The sequence below is a fragment of the Cetorhinus maximus genome, chromosome 18 (assembly GCF_964194155.1).
Source record: "Cetorhinus maximus chromosome 18, sCetMax3.hap1.1, whole genome shotgun sequence".
In the NCBI taxonomy this organism is placed as follows: domain Eukaryota; kingdom Metazoa; phylum Chordata; class Chondrichthyes; order Lamniformes; family Cetorhinidae; genus Cetorhinus; species Cetorhinus maximus.
In genome coordinates, this window is record NC_135896.1 from 3,901,844 (window position 1) to 3,923,604 (window position 21,761).

General features: G+C 45.0%; 1 protein-coding gene across 4 annotated transcripts in view; it reads left to right on the forward strand.

The window, feature by feature from the left end:
- Nucleotides 1-21,761, forward strand: part of LOC144692891 (putative G-protein coupled receptor 132) — a 105,696-nt gene that overhangs the window by 76,595 nt on the left and 7,340 nt on the right. The window lies entirely within an intron of this gene.

A 21,761-nucleotide genomic window follows, 5' to 3' on the forward strand; every position in this document is an offset into this window, starting at 1 on the left:
TTGAGGGAGAGAGTTCCACAGTTCTACCAGCCTTTGTAAATTTTTTCTAACTTCTCTCCTGAATGACCTGGCTCTGATTTAACTTTATGTCCCCTGGTCTAGATCCTGGTGAAAAAAGTTTTTCTCTGTTAATTCCTTTCAAACACCTTAAAATCTCAATGAAATGACCATGTAATGTTCTATATTTCAGGGAGTACAAGCCTAGTTATGACATTTCCCCAGCCCCACATCCTACCAAGATCTCTGCGCTCATTTCATTCTGGCCTCTTGAGCATTCCTGATTTTAATCGCTCCACCATTGCTGCTGTGTCTTCAGTTGCCTAAGCCCTAAATCCTGGAATTCCCTCCCTAAATCTCTTTGCCTCCTGACTTCTCTCTCCTCCTATAAGATGTTGCTTAAAACCTACCTTTTTGACCAAGTTTTAGGCTTTCTGACCTAATATCTCTGTACATGGCTCAGTGTCATATATTGTTTTATAACGTTCCTGTGAAGCTCCTTGGGGTGCTTTATGATGTTAAAGGTGCTAACTATAAGTTGTTGCTGTATAATTTAACCCTTGGTAACTTTCTAGGGACTCTGCATACCTCCCCTTCTGAGACAAATACGTCCTTTCTAAGATGTGATACCCAGAACTTTACACAATGCTACTGATGTGGTCCAACCAAGACTTTGCGTGGCTGAGGCAAAACTTCCTCCCCTTTATATTCTAGCTCCCTAGTTATAAAGGCTAACATTCCATTAACATTTTTTGATTTTGTCGTTACCGGACCATTACATTTAGTGACCTGTGCGCATGGGGTTCTTAAATCTCTTTGGACCTCAATTTTATTCTGGCTTTTCACCATTTAAACAATACACGAACGCTTTTTTACTCTGTAATGTATGACCTCGCACAGACTAACACTAAAATCCATCTCACCCACTCTATCAATATCTCTTTGTAATTTTATGCTCCCATTCTATTACTTACTGTATCACCAATCTGTGCGTCACTGGCCAACTTGGTTAGAGAGCTTGCTACATGTTATCTTTGACATAAATAAATATAATGAAGAGTTGAGGCCCCATCACAGATCTTTGTCCATTAATCACCTCCTGCCAATTCAAGTACATACCCATTACCCCAATGCTTTGCCCAATTAATCTCCTAACCAGGGGCAACATTTTTACCTCAGTGGGCAGGCGCATCCCAACCCGCTCGAGCGTAAAATGGCACACTTTGGCGTCAGGCGAGTGTTCCGATGCCAACGTGCAGTCGCGCGATATTTCGGTCAGCGGGCGCACACCAGAGTCGGCAGCGCACTTGTCAACAATTAAAAAGCTTGTTAAGGCCATTAACAAGGTAATTCAAAGAAATTTTTCGCTGCCCATCAAACCTTACGGTTGGCAGGGCAGGCGAAAAGGCCAAGCGGCCTTTACACTTTTTTAGGAAACCTCATCCACAGGCGGGATGACGTTTCCAAAATCACGGAGGTTATCAAGTGTTCACTCGTGCGCACATGTGTGAAGTGCGTGCTCGTTCTGCTTGTCCTCCTCCCCCTGCCCGCCCAGGCAGCCCTGAGTGCCGCCACTCACGTTACACGCTGGCTGGGCCTTAATTATCCCGCCATCACCTTCCGGCCTCGATTGCGGGCAGCAGCCGGCTTCTGACCACCCCTGCCCGCCCACACCGAGCCCGCACAACAAGGGCTAAACTCTGCCCCAGGTCATTAATTTATCATATTCCATGAGCTTTATTTTAGCCAAAAGTCTATTATATGTTGAGCGATCAAATAGAGAGAGAAAATGAAAGGTTGACATGTAGATTGAGTGAAATTAAGGAACATTGGCACAATGGTTATATTATATTTGGATCAGTGATCCAAAGACATGAATCCAAATCCCACCATGGTCACTGCAGAATCTAAATTTGGTTAACACTAAATCTGGAATATAAAGCTCATCTCAGCAACGGTGGCCATGAATCTACTGGAACATTGTTTGATGTTGAGGGAGCGTGATGTGAATTTCTTTAATGCTTTTGGGATTCTTTGCTGTACCTTCAACAGACACCCCATTTACACATGCTAATTGGGTTTCCATTGAGCTCTCATCAAAGTTATAATGGAAATGATGAGGAAATTCTACTGTGTTGAGGAATGTGGGAGAGATTTTGCAAGGGCCCTCCTTAGATTTAGGAGGAGAACTCAATTGGTCAAACTTGGAGTTTTGGTCTTCATTCATGGGATGTGGGTTTCGCTGGCTGGGCCAGCATTGCTTATTCCTAATTGCCCTTGAGAAGGTGGTGGTGAGCTGCCTTCTTGAACCGCTGCAGCCCATGTGGTGTAGGTACACCCACAGTGCTGTTAGGGAGGGAGACCCAGTGACAGTGAAGGAAAGGCTGATATTTTTCCAAGTCAGGATGGTGAGTGGCTTGGAGGGGAACTTCCAGGTGGTGGTGTTCCCATGTGTCTGCTGCCCTTGTCCTTCCACATGAGGGGTGGGGAATCTTTTCCTTATCACGAGCGATTCACACATTGGATAAAATCAGCAGCAAGCCACATACACATAAAAACCAACAGTGTAGGTGGAGCTTTAATACATCAAACATACATTGCCAATTTTTAATCTGCTGATTTGAGCTCTGCTCACAGAACAGCAACCACAGTCAAGGATCATGTTTCTCAGCATTCCTGATGTTGTTCTTTTGTTTAAATTAGATGGCAAGTTTCCCAACCCAAAAGTCTAGCACTGTTCTAAAGTTCACCCGGGACTTCATTGTTTTCATGCACCATCGTGGTCAGTTACAGAGACAAATGAGCAGCCATGTTGTCATGATGAGTTTGTAAAGATCTCACTAAAAATAGTGTCTGACATAAAAAAAACAAAAGTCATTTAGGCAATAGAAAGATCTAGTATTATATTCAGGCCCTACACAAAACATCTGAGCTAATTTTAATTTTTAGGAGTTTTGCTGTGGGCTGGATGAAACTGAGCAACTGGCCAGATCTGGCCCACTGTCTGTACCTCCCCCCAACCCCAGTTCTAGATGGTAGTGGTCGTGGGTTTGGAAGGTGCTGTCAAAGGAGCCTTGGTGAGTTACTGCAGTGCATCTTGTAGATGGTACACACTGATGCTACTGTGCATTGGTGGTGGAGGGAGTGAATGTTTGCGGATGGGGTGACAATCAAGCTGGCTGCTTTGTCCTGGATGGCATTGAGCTTCTTGAGTGTTGTGGGAGCTACACTCATCCAGGCAAGTGGAGAGTATTCCATCATACTCCTGGCTTGTGCCTTGTAGATGGGAGACAGGCTTTGGGGAGTCAGGAGGTGAGTTACTCACTGCAGGATTCCCAGCTTCTGACCTGCTCTTGGAGCCACAGTATTTATATGGCTAGTCCAGTTCAGTTTCTGTCAATGGTAACTCCCAGGATGTTGATAGTGGGGGATTCAGTGATGGTAATGCCATTGAATGTCAATGGGCAATGGTTAGATTCTCTCTTGTTGGAGATGGTCATTGCCTGGCACTTGTGTGGTGCGAATATTACTTGCCACTTGTCAGCCCAAGCCTGGATATTGTCCAGGTCTTGCTGCATTTTGGAAAGTTAAGAGTTGTTAAGCAGAAACTAAAGGTTTTTGGAATTTGTTTTGGAAATGGAGGAAGATGTGAGGATCTTATGAGAGGTCAGAAAAGATAGTGAGATGTCTGCCCTCCTCCAATTTGTCCATCCCAGAATTTTAATCATCACACCATTGGTGCCTTCAGTTGCCTGGACTCCAAGTTCTGAAATTCCCTCCCTGCATCTCTCTGCCTCCCAACCTCTCTTTCCTCCTTTAAGATGGCCCTTAAAATCTACCTCTTTGACCAAGCTTTGGGTCACCCATCCTAATATCTCCTTATGTGGCTCAATGTCAAATTTTGTTTGCTAATGTTCCTGTGAAGTGCCTTGGAATGTTTCACTATGTTAAAGGTGCTATATAAAGGGTGGGATGGTGGAGTAGTGGTAACATCACCTGACTGTAATCCAGGGGCCCAGGCTAACGCTCTGGGAACGTTGGTTCAAATCCCACTGGGGCAGTTGGTGGTATTTAAATTCAATCAATAAAAATCTGGAATATAAAACTAGTCTCAGTAATGGTGACCTTGACAACTATCATTTGATTGTCGTAAAAACCCATTTGGTTCACTAATACTGCCATCCTTACCCAGCCAGGCTAACATGTGACTCCAGATCCATAGCAATGAGGTTGACTGTCAGCTGAAATGAGCTAGCAAATCACTCAGTTCAGGGGCAGTAAGGGATGGGCAACAAATGCTGGCCTTGCCAGTGATGCCCATACCCCATGAAAAAATAAAGACAAAAACTATATAAATACATAAATAAATAAGTTGTTGTTCTGCTTGAAGAATTCTGCTTACCAAAATGCCTCAGGTCATCCATCCTCGATGCTCTTCAAAACTGAGTCTAATGTGGGGTTGGGGGAGGTTACTGAGATAGGAAAGGGTGAGGCCATGGAGGCTTTTGAACACAAGGCCCAACAGATCAATGGGTAAAGAATGATTGAAGGTGAACCATCAAAATGTAAGAGTGATGGGTTTGATGTTGAGAAAAACGAAGGAACTGTGGCTGTGACACATTTTAGGGGTGGAGGAGGTTAATGAGTTAAGAGCATTAAAAAAAAGATGAATGTGGAGTGAAATCATCAGTAAATGGGCGGATCAGGTTGCAGCATGAGTGACAAAGGCTTATGATATGAAGAAGTAAGAGAGTGGAAGGGAACTGGGAGATCCTTGAAACAGTGTAGGAAACAGGACATTCTCACGCTGCTATTTTCACTTCAATTATACATAATTCTCTTTAATCTAATCTGCTCATCCTGCCTGCTTGCATTGCACAACCTGGTGGTAGGGGTTTGGGGGCCAGAGTGGGCGATTTGACAAATGGTGAAGAGATCACTCTGTTATGTTGGGAGCCAAAGGCCTTCTGGATCATGACGGGGAACAGGACCTGTGGGGTCTAACAGTATAAGTTAGATAGACATTCATAATACCCTCGAGGCTGCCTGCTGCCCCCATGAGGATAAAGTTCCCTCCCACTGACCCCATATTGTGAACTGTAATTTCTTTCTCCTGAGGTTACAAAGGTCCAAAGATGGTCCTGGGGATAAAGTTAACAGGGTTTTGCAGAGCAGAAAGGAATATATCTTCTTTTTCATTTCTCTGTCCATTGGCAGGTCTGATTCACATCACCACAACTTCCACAACAGGCACGACAAGGAGGCAAGTCCCAAACCCACACCAACCAGAACAGGAGTCAAACCCTGTGCCACTGCTGCCAATCTGATCCATCCAGCCAACAGGGCCACCTGGCCCTCCGAGGAGTCTGAGTTCCTGTGGTAATGAATAGTGATGGTAGAGGCGCCAATTTTCCTTCCATCACATGTTGAACCAGGAGTCTCTCCTGCTCTTACCGCCTGCCAGTGGTGTATGTTGGAAGGATTTAGAGGTTGATATTCACCCTGTTTGCCCACATTGTGAATGCTCTTTCTTCTTTTTACTTCGTTTTAATTCATTCTTTGTTTTTTAAAAAAATTCAACAACAGTCATGATAAGTAACCATATCCAAAACAAAAAGCTTACAGTGCAGCAATAATTCAATAGACTTATAATGGGAAGAGAAAGAGAAAGAAAGGAAAAGAAACGTAGGAGAAAGAGGAAGAAAAAGGAGAGTAAAATGCCCTCCCCAAGCCCTCAAAAAACAAATAATAAAAAAAAACGACGACAATCATAGGTCAGATAGAGTTTCATCTGATATAATACATACAATCTAATTAGGGTCAGTTATACGAAAATAGAAAGCTGTAGCTCCACAAAGTAATCTAAGAAAGGTTGCCAAGCTGCATAAAACCCATCAGTGGAATCTCTTATAGTGTACTTCATTTTCTCAAGTTTAAGATTCTGCCTAAGATCACGTATCCAATTAGTAAAATAAGGCGAGGGAGACTGTTTCCAATTTAATAGAACAAAACGTCTAGGCAATAACATTGAAAATGTGAGAGCATCAGTCTGAATTTTTGTAAGAGGGATGTCATTTGGTTCCACTCCAAAGAGAGCTGTCATAGGAGAAGGTTTAATGTCACTAATGAAAATATGTGAGAGAGATCTAAAAACATTTGTCCAAAACGAAGCCAATTTAGGACACATATTGTATATGTGAATTAGAGAGGCTGGGGCAGTATGACATTTATCACGGGTTGGATCAAAATTTGGATAAATCTTAGATCATTTCTCCTTGGGTAGATGGATATGATGTAAGATTTTAAATTGCAGCAACCATGACTTGCACATACAGATGAGGAATGCACGCGAGAGAGAATAGGCTTCCAGTTATCTTCTGATAAGTCTGAGTCAAAACCTTGCTCCCAAAGAGTTTTTAATGTAGAAGGTGATGGGCAGTGTAGTGAAAACATTAGAGAATACAATTTAGAATTGAACCTCCTAACAAAAGGATTTAATTCTAACATAATATCTATCGGTGATTTAGGGGGCAATAAAGACTATAAGAAATCTGAACTGAAACAGTGACCATCCCAGCTGGGTGCAGATACATTAGCTAGGATCAATGGACAGTTAAAAAGTCTGCCTTGTACAATAACATAGCGGCCATTAGGGTCAGCTATAACCTGAGAGTGGACAAAGGGAATGTCTTTATGGGTTAAAATTGCCGCACCTCTTGCTTTACTCTGATAATTAGACTGAAACATCTGCCCAGCCCAATGCTTCCACATTTGAGAGTGGCCAGATGTATATAAGTGAGTTTCCTGCAGGTTGCCCACCTTCAAATGATGTAAATGGGAGAGAACTTTATTTTTTTTAACTGGGTGATTTAGACCTTTCACATTCCAGGTGATAAAATGGATTGGACAAGCACTCTGTGAGGCCTCAATATTATTGGACATTACGATAATAAAAACGTATCAAAGCATATTGCAAATAAAGGATTAAATATTTTTGAATCAGAGCTCATCCAACTAAAGAATGTTAAAAACTAACCAAAAGTATTGTAAAGCTCAGCATGTGCTAAACAAGGTGCGGAATCTGTCCGAAGCAATAGTTTTGAAACATAGTACCCAACAAGAGAGGGAGAATATAAAGAGAAATTCAATTCTCAAAGAACTCAGCTGCACATATGGTAAAAGGTATAAAATAAATATCCACAGGGTTTATGGAAAGCTTCCTGGGATTAGTGCAGTTTGGACATAAGATACAAAGAGATTGGTATAGCCAACAAAACTTACTGTGTAACAGAACCATCACACATAGTTTCCTAATGAAGCACTGAGTACCGTTTTGTCCTGGGTCAAGTCACGATGTGAATTATTAAGAGAAGGTACAATAATGACCTTGAGAAAGGCTGAAGCTTCTTGTGAGATGTTGAAAATCTTATTCACTCCTTTAGTTACACATAGGCAAGCAGGGTGGGGAAAGCTATATTTATGTCTGGCTTCATAAAGCTGGGCTTTAACAAATTTATATTCTCCAGTACGCCAGGCTAGATCCATGCTGAGGTCAGGGTAGGTGATTGTCTTGCTTCCACGAAAGTATAGTTGATCTTTTTCTCTAGACAGACGCATAATTTGCTCCTTCGCTCTACAGTGACGCAGTCTAAGTATTAACCGCCTTGGGCACTCACTGTGCTGTGGCTGCGATGCCAAAGAATGATGAGCTGGATCTGCTACCGGCGGTGAATTGAAACTCTTCTTGCCAGAAAGAAGTGCCTCTGTAAAGGTTGTAGGGTTTCCCCGCTCCGTACCCTCGGGCACCAAGAGAATCCTTAAATTTTGTTTTTGGCTGCGATTCTCCAGGCCGTCCACCTTGGTCAACAATTTAGTATTTTGGGCTTCCAGCTGGGTGAAGCAGGTCTCCAGAGCTGTGGTTCTGTCACTCGAGTCCGGAGCTGATTGTTCACCATCTCGCAGCCTTTGACTGAAAGAGGTGACAGAGGGTGGTAGAGTACCAACAGAGGAAAACAGTTCCGAACAGAGTCCAGCAAATTCAGCTAGAATAGTGCTTTGTAAGTCAGCAAGTGTACCAACAGCATTAAATTCAGTTCAGGAAACCACCATGTTGCTCCTAGCTGTAATATCAGACACCATAGTCACTAAAGAAATCACCAGTGGGAGTGGTCTACAGGCCCCCTAACAGTAGCCACAACTTAGGTCAAAGTATATGAGAAGAAATATTGTGTGCTTGTGATATAGGGACAGCAATAATCATAGATGATTTTAATCTACATATAAACTGGAAAAATCAGACTCACAGTGGTAGCCTGGATGAGGAGTTCATAGAATGCTTTCAAGGTCGTTTCTGGAACCAACCAGAGAGCAGGTTATATTGGACTTGGTATTATGTAATGTGACAGGATTAATTAATGACCTCAGAGTGAGGACACCCCAAGGTAGCAGTGACCATAATATGATTAAATTTTACATCCAGTTTGAAAGGGAGAAAAGTGGGTCTAAAACTAGTATTTTAAACTTAAATAAGGGCAACTATGTGGGCATGAAAGCTGAGCTAGCTGAGGTGAACTGGGATACTAGACTAGGGGATAGATCAATAGAGAAGCAGTGCAGACATTTAAGGGGATATTTCAGAATCCTCAGACTAAGTATGTTCCTAATATAAAGAAAAATTCTAAAGGAAGGACCCACCATCCATGGTTAACTAAAGAAGTTGAGGAAAGCATCAAACTTAAGGAAAAAGCATATAACTGCGCAAAGATGAGTGGCAGGTCTGATGATTGGTCAGAATATAAAGAACGACAGAGAATGACTAAAAGGCTGATCAGGAGAAAGAAATTAGAGTATGACAGGAAGCTAGCTAGAAATGTAAAAATGGATAGCAAGAGTTTCTACAGGTATTTAAAAAGGAAAAGAGTAAGTAAAGTGAGTGTTGGTCCTCTAGAGAGTGATAATGGGGAGTTAATGGTAGATAATAAGGAAATGGTAGATGAAATGAACAAATGTTTTGCTCTGCCTTCACTATAGAGGATACAAAAATACATTCCAGTAACAGTTGTAAATCAGGAGGCGGAAGGAAGAGGAGAGCTTGGTGAAATTGAAATCACTAGGGAAACGGTACTGAGCAAATTGATGGAGCTGCGGGCTGGCAAGTATCCGGGTCCCGATGGACTCCATCCTAGGGTCTTAAAAGAGATGGCTAATGAGGTGGCGTTAATTTTCCAAAATTCCTGAGATTCTGGAAAGTTCCATCAGACTGGAAAGTAGCAAATATAACAAATATAATATATTCAAGAAGGGAGGGAGGCAGAAAACAGGAAACTGTAGGCCAGAAAGCTTGACGTCTGTCATGGGGGAGGTGTTAGAATCACTCATTAAGGAGCTTATAGCTGGGCACTTAGAGAAACTCAAGGTAATCAGGAAGAGTCAGCATGGTTTTGTGAAAGGAAAATCATGTTCAACCAATTCATTGGAGTTCTTTGAAGGAGTAACATGTGCTGTGGATAAAGGGGAGCCTGTAGACGTGCTGTACTTGGAGTTTGAGAAGGCATTTGATAAGGTGTCATATCAAAGATTATTGTGGCAAATAAAAGCTCATGGTGTAGGAGGTAACGCATTAATATAGTTAGAAGATTGGTTGGCTGGCAAAAAACAGAGAGTATGCATAAATGGGCCTTTTTCTGATTGGCAGGATATGATGAGTGGAGTCTCACAGGGGGTCTGTACTGGGGCCTCAACTTTTTACAATTTACAGCAATGATTTAGATGAGAGGAGTGAAGACATGGTGGCTAAATTTGCAGATGACACAAAGATAGGTAGGAAAGTATGTTGTGACAAGGACATAAGGAGTTGGCAGACAGATATAGATAAGTTGAGTGAGTGGGCAAAAATATGGCAGATGGAGTTTAATGTGGGAAAATGTGAAGTTGTTTACTTTAGCAGGAATAACAAAAAAGCAGAGTATTACTTAAATGGAGAACAGCTGCAGAATTCTGAGGTATAGAGGGATCTAGGTGTTCTAGTGCATGAATCACAAAAAGTTAGTATGCAGGTACAGCAAGTAATTAAGGAGGCTAATGGAATACTATCCTTTATTATGAGAAGAATTGAACATAAAATTAAAGATGTTATGCATCAGTTATACAGGACATTAGTTAGACCACACCTTGAATACTATGTGCAGTTTTGGTCTCCTTATTTAAGGAAGGGTATAAATGCATTGGAGGTGGTTCAGAGGAAGTTTACTAGATTGATACCTGGAATGAGTGGGTTGTCTGATGAGGAAAGGTTGAACAGATTGGGCTTGTTTCCACTGGAGTTTAGAAGAGTGGGAGGTGACTTGATTGAATATATAAGATCCTGAATGGTATTGACAAGGTGGACATAGAAATGATGTTTCATCTTGTGGGTGAGTCCAGGGATTCCCCTTTTAGGACCAAGATGAGGAGAATTTTTTTCTGAGGATTGTGTGTGACTTTGGAACTCTCTGCCTCAGAAGGTGGTGGAGGCAGAGAGTTTGAATATTTTTAAGGCAGAGGTAGATTGATTCTTGTTAGACAAAGGAATCAAAGGTTACTGAGGGTAGTTGAGAATGTAGAATTCAAAACACAAACAGATCAGCTATGATCTTAATGAATGGCGCAGCAGGCTCGAGGGGCCAAATGGCCTATTTCTCCTATTTCATATGTTCATAGTGTGTCCCTCAGCCTGGACTTTGGAATCTGCCAGTCTGCAACTCTCAGCCAAGGACAACTCTTTGCGCTGGAAGACCAACAAGTTTCGGGCAGACCAAAGAGTGGCTTTCATCGAGTCGATGATCCTCCAACTGCAGTTGATGTTTGTCGCGGTGTACCTCCCTAGGGAACAGCCTGTTGAACACTTAGACCTGCATCATGGAGCTGCTCGGGATGAACCTCGACAAAAACCATTGCATCTCTACCGATCTGCTTTGCAAAGGCACACTCCAGAAGGAGGTGGGTGACAGTCTCTTCCCCACCACAGCCACCTCAAGGGCAGACATGTGGAGGGGGTGAGACTCTGGGTATGTTAGATGGGTCTGATGGGGAGGGCCTTTCTCACTAAGCTACGCCTTTGTGCTTGTTTAAGAGTTCTGGTGATGAGACATTCTGCCAAATGACTTTAACAGTCTGCTCAGGGAACCATCCAACAGGATCTACCATCTCCTTTTTTCATAGGGCCTCAAGGACATTATGTGTGGACCACTACTTGATAGATTTGTGATCTGTGGTAATCTGAGATGAAATACACCTTTAAGAGAATGTGAGCAGATTGACCACATGACTGTATTACCCCGTTGCTGTGTAGCATGGGCTACAACGTTAATCAGCAGTTTAGAATAGGGTCTGGTTTGAGAAGCTCACATTGTGTTAGTGATCTGTTACTCATGTTAATAAACAGCATGTGCTTCATCTTACATTAGTCTCTGTGTCTCTAGTGTCTTGTTTACCAACTCACTCACCTTTAGATAGGAGTGAAACTGTGTTCACTGAGCAAAGCGTCCCAACAGAAGGAACATAACAACTGGCGACAAGAAAAAGCAGGGCCAGTCGACGACACCAAAGAAAACCACAGAAATTCAATAGAAGTAAATCAGTTGTACCTTGCGAGGCGATTGTAAGTACAGCCTTCATCATAGTCGTTGAAGTTATCTCCCTCCTGTATGCCACAGTTTGGCCATATCGGACCATTTGATTAGACCACCGATGACTGGTCACGTTATATTGAATGCCTCGCGTTCTTCTTTTTGGCAAACAGCATATTGGGGGAGGAGAAGAGGCGAGCGAATCTCTTACTGACGTGTGGCAGTAAAACATACGGCCTAACTTGTAGTGTAATGGCACCCACCGCCCCAGATTCCAGGAACTTTGATGAGTTGGTAAATCTTGTGAAAAACCACTTTCAGCCGAAACCCTCAGTAACAACGCAGCGTTTTAAATTTAATTCGAGGTGTTGTGCCCATGGAGAGACAGTCGCTTGCTATGTAGCAGCCTTAAAACAACTGACAGAGCACTGTGAGTTCAGGACATCGATTAATGACTTGTTAAGAGACCAATTAATATGTGGGATTAACAAAGACGCCATTCAAAAAAGGTTGTTGTCAGAAATGAATTTGGACTTCAGCAAGGTGCTGGAGTTGGTGCTCGCGATGGAGGGCACAGTCGGGGATTCAGAAACAACCAAAGGAGCACAAAATGGGGCTGTCCTTCGTGTCGGGAGGGAGGCACCGGTTAGAAATGGCGCGGAAGTGCAGGACCCCGTGAAAAGGCAGGAAACAGCCACAATTAACAGACCAGCAAAAAGCAATGGTTTAACAGATAAAATCCACATTAACATTAGCAGAAATGGGACCAGACAGCCTGCAAACGAGCGACAATTTAAAAGAATCGAGTGTTTCTTCTGCCATTGTAATGGATACATTATGCAATGTTGTAAAGACAGATGAAGACAAAACTTTAAACAAAGAGTTAGAAATCGTGAAATCCTCATAATAGAGGAACCAGAAGAAACAGGGTCAGATATTTACTCACTAAACAACTTAAAATGGGTAAAACAGAGCCCATCTATGTGACATTGAAAGTCAACGAGAAACCCCTATGAATGGAGGTGGATACAGATGCATCAATGACAGTTGTAGGAAACATATGTTCAGATATCTGAATGGAGGAGACTACTCATTAAATCTGGAAAATTCAGATGCCAAATTAAAGACGTATCCTGGTGAAGACATATGACTAAGAGGTTCCAGTACAGTGTGGAAATCAGTCTGTTAATCTACCCCTAATAGTGATAGCAGATAGAGGACCGAGTCTCCTTGGAAGGAACTGGTTAAGAGAGATTAATCTTGAGAGATTACTGAGATCTCAATCAGAAGCAGGAAATGTTGCTGTTTGGAAAAAGGAGCATGTCAAGAATCAACAAAAGGAATTGGTAGCGGTGACGCTTCAGGACAGAGTCCGAGTCAAAGTCAGTAACCTCCAAAAAGTAAAGAAAGCCTGCTGAATGACTTTCACAAATTGCCAGATTCCCTCAGACCCCAATTTGCACAACTAAAAAGGAATGAGGAAGGACAGAATGAACTCAGCATATCTCTGGCTGAGATTAATAACACATTAGCCGAGAAAACACAACAATACTTAATTCCCCAGGAAACAACTCACAAATATAAAAAAAAGAAATGGAAGGGCTGAAGAATCAGCTGTGTGAAAGCCAAGAAGTTTTAAAAATAGAGACCCCTGAGTTTTCTAAGGAGCTGACAGATGAGGAAATGCTGGAAGATTCACCCACTGAGTTCGCTCAAGTTGAGCTCATACCTGAGGCTAGTTTGGCCAATAGGGAAGTTGAAAAGAAAGCCAAGATTAAAGTCAGCGCTGCCAAGAAGATAACCCATTAACAGAAGACACAAAGGGAGAGAAAGCAGAATTACTAACAAGGCCCGGAAATTTTTTTTTTACACAACGGGAAGTTGATCATATCGTGTTGAGTTTAGCCTTGCCCAACATTCTGATTTTGGGAACCTGCCTCTCAGTTGACCTTGGTGTTGTTGAGTTTGGAGGGGAGGGGCAGAAGGAGTGCATGTGATTGGGCCCGAAAGAGGGTGCAAGCATTCCCGTTGGAGTCTACACCGCACGTGGAAGGAACTCCGCTTGGTTTGGAAGTACCTGTAGGATCCGTTGAGCCTGAGAGAGTCGAAGAGACAAACTTACAGGTTCCTACTTGGGGAGCGCAGTGGGCAGATAAATCCTGAGAGGGAAGCCTCAGATAAACCATCTGAAGTTGTAGAACTACGGCATGTTTGAAGAAACCTCCAGGGAGACTGAATTTGTAAATAGTTTATTGATGTAAATAGCTGATATTTTGTAAAGATTGTAAATTGTACTTTCGGGTAAAGGGGGAGGGATGTGTTAATCTGAGGTGCAATACACCTTTAAGAGAATGGGAGCAGATTGACCATATGACTGTATTACCCAATTGCTGTGTAGCATAGGCTACAATGTTTAGAATAGGGTCTGGTTTGAGAAGCACATCTGTTACTTGTGTAAATGCACAGTACGTGCTTCATCTTACATTGGTCTCTGCATCTGCAGTATATTGTTTACCAACTCACTCACCATTAGATAGGAGTGCAACCGTGTTCACTGAGCAAAACATCCCAACAGAAGGAACATAACAGAGTCGAAGATGTTTTTCTGCATAAACTTTTCCACGAGAGAAAGTTGGTGCAACATGGTCCAACTACTTGGAGTGTTCGGTGGCAACATGGCCAGACCCATCCTTCGCGACACCAGGGACACTTGGTGTCTGCGTACTGAGGACCCACGCACAGCTTGATGCAGACACACACAAAAGGTGGCCATCAGGATGAGGGCAATGTTGGGCATTTTTTTCCCCCCCTTTATCCAGAGGCTTGTACATGATGACCCAGTGAACACAGTCTATTTTTGACCCCCAGATAAAGCAGACGATGGCTCAGGCGATGGCCAATGCCCAGGATTGAGGAATGGGCCAGACACGCACAGCAACACCAAGAGCTGCCTTGCAACTGATGAGCAAGTTCTTAATGGGAGAGGAAACATCTCTCCCACATGCCCAGTTTGTGTTTTACCACAGCTACTGAACACACCTTTGTTGGTCATCAAGTCCTGGAGTGGGACTTGAACCTGCAACTTCTGGTCAGAAGCAGGGACACTACCCACTTCTTCTTATCGTGTCCACGGACAGTCTATACATGGCCCAGCCAGAACTGGACACATTTTTGCGCCTTGTTGTTGAATTCGGCAAGATCTGCAACAGTGCAGGGTTCCTCTAGCGATAGGCATTGCAGGAGATGTTGCATAGTCTGTGGCTCAGTTCCACATTCACAAGTTGTCAGGCAGGTTGTATATCCCCATTTGCTTAGTGACACCTTTGAACGACCTACACCAGTCCTAAGGTCTGTTAAGGCACCTCCAGGTTGCCCAGTTGCAATTAGCTCCTGAAATACCTACTGAACCACAAGGACCTCAGGAACAAAATTATAACTAAGCTTTTTATGGCTCACTGGTTAGATCCTTGGTGGAGGATTTGGCTGAGTTTTAACTTGCAAATTTGTGAGCTTGGGATCAGCTTTGGGGGTTGGTTTAACATCGCAGAAATGAACACTGAGGAAATTTACACTGAAGCTGCATCAAAGCTTCTGCATTAAAGTCCAGTGCATCAGGCTGAGTGTGAACAAAGCCCTGGGGAGAGGCGGGTTGCCAATCTCAATGTGCTAATCACTCGGTTCCTGATGCCGCTCAGCTGTTTCCTTGCCTGGTTGTCTGAGAGAATTTGTTCACTTGCGCTGAGAGACTTGGCTGGGTTTCCAGGACCATCCAAGTCCAACGATGGAGCCGTGGGCAGGAAAGGCCTTACCTGGGGCAGAAAGGGTTCCCCCAGAGGGGTTTCCCCTTGTCCTGATAGGACTAACGGATTCAACCCTCATAATACTTTACACGTGCCTGTGTGTCTCTGCGGGTGGCTCCATGGTGAGGCTGTTGAGGCTGCCCTCTGATTGGGTCCGAGGGTCTGGCTGCTGCCCTGGGTGGGACAGAGAATGAGGAGGTGGCCAATTAGGAGGATGTGTCTGGGAATATTTTGCCGTTGGGTATGCTGCCGGTAAGTGTGGGCTCAGGACCCCCATTTGCTCCCGATGTCAGAGACAAGGAGCTCAGCTCGTTACTTTGACAACTTTGGAGGATTGTACATCTGATCTGCACCTCAGAGGTGACATTTGTACTCAGGTGAGGACCAGGATGACCAGCAGCAGTGTGAGCATCGGGACTCACAGCAGCAACACGCTGCTGCTCAGAGACCTGGGGCTCCACAGGAGAGAGGGGATGAGCAGAAGCTCACAGGAGGCCCAGACCCGGCACACGGAGAATGAGAATCCAGCACCTGTTGGAACGCCCGGATCTCAGGAGGCTCAGGCCTCTGGTCAGGTGGTGCCAGACATTCGCAGCCTTTCCTGGAACAAGAGCCGCTGCGGAGTGGGTCTGGAGGCTACGGTTTTCCCAGTGTCTGTCAAAGCTGCCATCACCCTCAACTTCTTCATCTCCGGCTCCTTCCAGGGATCTGCCAGAGGCATTTCCAGGATTTCCCAGTCACCGGGGTACAAATACACAAGACAGGTGACTTTGTCTGATAATGCCAGTCAGAGTGGGTGGGTACTCCAATTTGTTACTCTGTTTGGGGGAGGGTATCATCAATTGCAATGCATGTGGCAATTTGGGCATCCCCAGATCACCCAGGAGCATTCACCAACTGTAAGGACTTCCACCCCATCAATGTGCAGCCGGTGTATAAGCACAGAATGATCTTTATGTGGGTGTGCAGAAGATTCCCGGGCAGCGGCTATGACAGTTTTGTCCTGTCCAACCTTCCCGAACTCCTCACACCCGGAATCAGAGATACCGACCGGCCAATCAGGGGCAAGGGAGCCCTCTTAAAATGTGGCTGATGACACCAGTGATGGACCAACCAATGAAGCCCAGGGGCGATATAATGAAAGCCACGTGACAACCAGGCGCGTCATTGAGGAAGCGATCAGCAATGCTGAAGATGCACTTCAGGTGCCTGGATAGATTTCCTTTAATACGCTCCAGCCGGGACCTCCAGACCCTGGTGCTGTGCTGCCCCCTGTACAACATTACACAGCAGTGAGATCTGGATCATGTGTGAGGAACAGAGCACAGAGCACAAAACTTCGGAGAGGATTCCAAGAGTGAGGGGGATGATGCCACAGCAGCTGCTGTGTTCATTGCCAGCCAGGACATGCTCAGTACTGTGAGATTCACCTTAGGTTTCACCAGTCCGCACAACCAAACCTTCACTTCACATCCCACTGTTCCGAGTTCATTTATGTCTTACTCTTTATCACAAGTGTAAAGATCAATTGCCAGGCAGCCACCAAACCTGGGCAACACGGGAAAGTAGTGGAAACAAATAATATATCAAATAGAGACTTACTATTGTAACATTGTGTAACACATCCACGTGTTTATACTTGTGCAAGTACAATCTTTACTTCCTCTTTCAAACACTTTTTTTCTTTAATCTTTCATGGGAGGTGCCTGTCGCTGGCATTTGTTGCCCATCCCTAATTGCCCTTGAACTGAGTGGCTTGCTAGGCCATTTCAGAGGGCAGTTAAAAGTCAACCTCACTGCTATGGGTCTGGAGTCACGTGTAGGCCGGTCCGGGTAAGAATGGAGGATTTCCTTCCCTAAAGGGACATTGGTGAACCAGATGGGCTTTTACAACAATCAGTGATAGTTGTCATGGTCACTAGATTCTATTAACTGAATTTAAACTCTACCAGCTGCAGTGATGAGATTTGAACCTGTGCCCTAGAGCATTAACCTGGGCCTTTGGGTTAACTAGCCCAGTGATATTACCGCTACGCCAACATTTCCTAGATGTGTAAGATGCAAACCCCTGTGGCCTCAGCAGAGGTAGAGGCAGGCTGCTGGTTTGCCTGTTGTGTTTGCTGAGAAACCCATGACTGACGTCCACCTGCATCTGTACAGGGGCTGAGTCGGTCATTGGGGCAGGAGGCAGCATGTGGGGAACTTACTGAGTGGGTGTGGGTGTGTAGGGAGGGGGCGGGTGCAGACCGAGGGTGGTGGGCTTTGAGCCGAGCCCCTATTTCCCCAACCCCCTTTCATCATCATCCCGCTTATGGTCCAGCTGCCTTTCCCTGTTAGCAATGAACTGGAGAGCAGTGGGGCAATCACTGGGCCTGGCTATCACAATCCTGTTTGATGTGCCATTCATAGTGTGCAAGCTGAGAATGTACATGCACCCGAATTTGACACTTTGAGCAGGTAGTCACTCTTCCTACGAAGGAAGACATCATTGCAAAAGCATGTGACATCGTGCAACTCATGCCCTGGACAGATGGACTCCTCCAACCTCTGCAAGTGTGCGCATTGCCAGTGTATCGCACATTCTTTCCTGCTTCTCCAGCACTCTCCTCCCTCATCAGCCCCTGACTTACAGCATCTACATCCAGCTGAGCAGAGTTTAGATATCCTGCAACTCCGGCACTCTCTACTGCTGCCCTGACCCCATTTTCTGCTCTTGTGGTGTGTGATGTGAGAGTCATCAGATAAACACTCAACCATCTACTTCACTAATCTCATCAAAGTGGGAGTACCTGAGCTGGTGCCTGCTCTGCACGAGTCCTGGGGTTGAGTCATCACCGTCTTCCTGGACCATAGTTTATGGCATGCTTGAAGGCTCTGTTTGGAGATTAAAGACATGAATTAGAACTGTCAAGTTAAGAAGGTATTAAGTGATCATTATGCACACGATCATATTTCATTCACTGCTGACATTAAATCAACAGGAGTGTTCAAAAGAAAGACTTGCATTTCTATAGCACCTTTCACAACCTCAGGTTATCCCAAAATGATTTACAGCTGCAGTGCAGTACTTTTGAGGTGTGGTTACTGTTATAATGTAGGGAATGCTGCATTCAATTTGCACACAGCAAGCTCTGACAAACAGAAATGTGATAGTGATCAGAATATCTGGTTTAGTGGCGTTCCATGGGGGATAACAATCAGCCAGGGCACTGAGGATAACTTCCCCTGCTCTCCTTCAAAATTGTGGCATGGCAACTTGAAAATCCATCTGAGAAATTAGACTGGGCCTTGACTTATCTCTTCTTTATTCTTTTAAGGGATGTAAGTGTCGCTGGCTGGGCCAGAATTTATTGCCCATCCCTAGTTGCCCTTGAGAAGGTGGTGGTGAGCTGCCTTCTTGAACCGCCGCAGTCCATGTGGTGTAGGTACACCCACAGTGCTGTTAGGGAGGGAGTTCCAGGATTCTGACCCAGCGACAGTGAAGGAACGGTGATATATTTCCAAGTCAGGATGGTGAGTGGCTTGGAGGGGAACTTCCAGGTGGTGGTGTTCCCATGTGTCTGCTGCCCTTGTCCTTCTAGGTGGCAGTGGTCGTAGGTTTGGAAGGTGCTGTCTAAGGAGCTTTGGTGAATTCCTGAAGTGCATCTTGTCGATGGTACACACACTGCTGCTACTGTGCATCGGTGGTAAAGGGAGTGAATGTCTGTGGATGTGGTGCCAATCAAGTGGGCTGCTTTGTCCTGGCTGGTGTCAAGCTTCTTGAGTGTTGTGGGAGCTGCACTCATCCAGGCAAGTGGAGAGTATTTCATCACACTCCTGACTTGTGCCTTGTAGATGGTGGACAGGCTTTGGGGAGTCAGGAGGTGAATTACTTGTGCAGAATTCCCAGCCTCTGACCTGCTCTTGTAGCACTAGCATTTATATGACTGGTGTCATTCTGTTTCTGGTCAATGGTAACCCCCAAGATGTTGATAATGGGGGATTCGGTGATGGTAATGTCATTGAATGTAAAGGGAAATGGTTGGGCTCTCTCTTGTTGGAGATGATCATTGCCTGGCACTTATATGGCTCAAATGTTACTTGCTACTTGTCAGCCCAAGCCTGGATATTGTCCAGGTTTTGCTGCATTTGGACATGAACTGCTTCAGTATCTGAGGAGTTGCAGCTGGTGCCGAACATTGTGCAATCATCAGCAAACATCCGCACCTATGATGGACAGAAGGCCAGGGGAGATGGTGACACGGTGGTAATGTCACTGGACTTGTAATCCAGAAGCTCAGACTAATTCAAATCCCACTGTGGAATATAAAGCTAGTCTCAGTCATGGTGATCATGAAACTATCATTGATTGTTGTAAAAACCCTCCTGGTTCACTAATGCCCTTTGGGGAAGGAAATTTGCCATCCTTACCTGGTCTGGTCTCCAGACCACCCAATGTGGTTGACTCTGAAATGACCTAGCAAGCCACTTAGTTGTATCAAACAAGTCTCAAAAGAGGAACGAAACTGGATGGACCACCCGGCACTGACCTAGGTACCAGAAACAAAAATGGCAAATTCAGCCCTGTCGACCTTGCAATGTCCTCCTTACTAACATCTGGAGGCTGGTGCCAAAGTTGGGAGAGCTGTCTCACAGACTAGTCAAGCAACAGCCTGACATAGTCATACTCACGGAATCACACCTCACAGATAATGTCCCAGACTCCACCGTCACCATCCCTGGGTATGTCCAGTCCCAGTGGCAGGACAGACCCAGCAGAGGTGGCGGCACAGTGGTATACAGTCAGGAGGGAGTTGCCCTGGGAGTCCTCAACATCGACTCTGGACCCCATAAAGTCTCATGGCATCAGGTCAAACATGGGCAAGGAAACCTCCTGCTGATTACCACGTACCGCCCTCCCTCAGCTGATGAATCAGTGCTCCTCCATGTTGAACACCACTTGGAGGAAGCACTGAGGTGACAAGAGTACAGAATGTACTCTGGGTGGGGGACTTCAATGTCCATCACCGAGAACCAAGAGTGGCTCGGTAGCACCACTACTGACCGAGCTGGCCAAGTCCTAAATGGCATAGCTGCTAGACTGGGTCTGCGGCAGGTGGTGAGGGAAAAACATACTTGACCTCATCCTCACCAACCTGCCTGCCGCAGATGCATCTGTCCATGACAGTATCAGTAGGAGTGACCACAGCACATTGTGGAGACGAAGTCCCACCTTCACATTGAGGATACCCTCCATTGTGTTGTGTGGCACAACCACCATGCTAAATGGGATAGATTTCAAACAGATCTAGCAACTCAAGACTGGGCATCCATGAGGCGCTGAGGGCCATCAGCAGCAGCAGAATTGCACTTGACACAATCTGTAATCTCATGGCCTGGCATATCCCCCACTCTACCATTACCATCAAGCCAGGGGATCAACCCTGGTTCAATGAAGAGTGCAGGAGGGCATGCCAGGAGCAGCACCAGGCATACCTAACAATGAGATGTCAACCTGGTGAAGCTATAACACAGGACTACTTGTGTGCCAAACAGCATAAGCAGCAAGTGATAGACAGAGCTAAGCGATCCCACAATCAATGGATTAGATCTAAGCTCTGCAGTCCTGCCACATCCAGTCATGAATAATGGTGGACAATTAAACAACTCACTGGAGGAGGAGGCTCCACAAACATCCCCGTCCTCAATGATGGGTCAGTGCAAAAGATAAGGCTGAAGCATTTGCTACAATCTTCAGCCAGAAATGCCGAGTAGATGATCCATCTCAGCCTCCTCCGGAGGTCCCCAGCATCACAGTTGCCAGTCTTCAGCCAATTCAATTCACTCCATGTGATATCAAGAAATGGCTGAAGGCTCTGGATACTGCAAAGGCTATAAGCCCTGACAATATTCCAGCAACAGTACTGAAGACTTGTGCTCCAGAACTTGCTGCGCCCCTAGCCAAGCTGTTCTAGTACAGCTACAACACTGGCATCTACCCGGCTATGTGGAAAATTGCCCAGGTATGTCCTGTACCCATAAAGCAGGACAAATCCAACCCAGCCAATTACTGCCCCATCAGTTAACTCTCAATCATCAGTAAAGTAATGGAAGGGGTCATCAACAGTGCTATCAAGTGACACTTGCTTAGCAATAACCTGCTCTGCCATTCAACTAGATCATGGCTGATCGTCTACCTCGACACCATTTCCCTGCACTACCCCTGTATCCCTTAAACAGCAATGTTATAATGATCAGATAGTCTGTTTCTGATTGAGGGATGCGTTTTGGCCAGGACACCAGGTATAACACACCACCCCGCCCAGCCCTGCACCACCCCCGCACCCCACCTCCTCCCCATCCCAAACCATTCTTTTTT